Genomic DNA, 1,184 nt, shown 5'->3' with positions numbered 1-1,184 from the left:
TGTGTCGGGGTGTGGAGTGCGTGGGGGAAAGTGACAAGGCTGCCTCCGTAGGTGCTGTGCCCTAAAGTCGCTCGACCCTTCTGGGACTCAGAGAGGACAAGTCGGTGCAGCTCGGGGAGCTGGGAATCCCCCCGCTTCCCTGTGCCTCTTCCGTCCGGGTCACCTTCCCTTCCCACTCCCCAAGCCCTTCCACCCGAACCGCCTCCCCGCTCTCCCCGGCGGCACCCCCGGGGGTGCCACCCCCGTCGCCGTCGCGCCCGGTCGCGCCGTGCCGTCCACCGGCAAACTTTGTACATGTACGCTTTTCCCTTTTGTGTGAGTTGCGAGCGACGGGAGGGGTCGGGGACCCGCAGTCACCCCACGTCTGCTCGGAGGTTGGGCATCGCCAGCAAGGGTTCGCCACCTCGCCGACCCCCCAAGAGAGCGAGAAGGTCCCCGGGAACAAAAGCGGCGACACCCGCCCTCTCCGGCCCGGGGCGCGGCGGGCAGAGCCGCGCTCGTCTCTGGGCGCCTCCAAGGCTCCCGCCGGGTTCCCTGACCCGCACGGCGCGTGTGCCGGGAGGAGGCTTCTGAGGCATCCGCGGTCGAGCCCCGGGGCTCCTTTGGCTCTCCCCTCTGCTCCCCGCAAATCACCTCCAAGACGTGTGCATGCGGTGCTGGGGTGTGTGAAGTCCTTGGAGAGAAATGCGTGCAGTGGGGTGTGCGTCTGGAAAGGGCAGTGGCTGGCTGTGGGGACTCACGGGCTCTCCTCTCCTGTGCATCAAAGGAGGTGTTTGCTTGATTAAGACGCGGCCCCCTCCTTAGCAGGGCTAGGACTCTGATTTAGCCCCTTGGGGGCCACAGGCTGCTGGGGAAGGGTCCTCAGGGTCTTTTTTTTTAGGGTGCTGATAAAAGGATTGAATTGAGTGAAGATTAAGACGGAGAAGATGGCGCCTCTGCAGTGCAGCAAAGAAAAGCTGTGTGGAGGCTGCAGCCTGGTGAAATCCACCCACCACTAGGTGTTTAGCAAGTCTTCCCCATTCATCCAACTCTCGAACATTCCGCACTTGCCTTGTGGAAAAGGACTATTTTTCTTCTTATCTAAAGATGCATAGAAAGTTATGTGAGCTACAGTTGGGGAGGTTGAGTTTTTCGGTGGTGGGTTCACACTCCTGTTTTACCATTGGCAGTATGCCGCCCCCCCC

At 61.6% G+C, this 1,184-nt stretch overlaps 1 protein-coding gene across 7 annotated transcripts in view; it reads left to right on the top strand.

The window, feature by feature from the left end:
* LOC101656411 (amyloid beta precursor protein) overlaps positions 1–1,184 on the top strand; it is a 324,648-nt gene that overhangs the window by 564 nt on the left and 322,900 nt on the right. The gene's annotated exons all lie outside the window — the stretch shown is intronic.

Source organism: Echinops telfairi, unplaced genomic scaffold, assembly GCF_000313985.2.
Source record: "Echinops telfairi isolate 266 unplaced genomic scaffold, ASM31398v2 ScPeMD7_7469;HRSCAF=8507_0, whole genome shotgun sequence".
Taxonomy (NCBI): domain Eukaryota; kingdom Metazoa; phylum Chordata; class Mammalia; order Afrosoricida; family Tenrecidae; genus Echinops; species Echinops telfairi.
The sequence above is the reverse complement of the archived record's forward strand: the minus strand, read 5'-3'. Positions and strand labels throughout refer to the sequence as shown.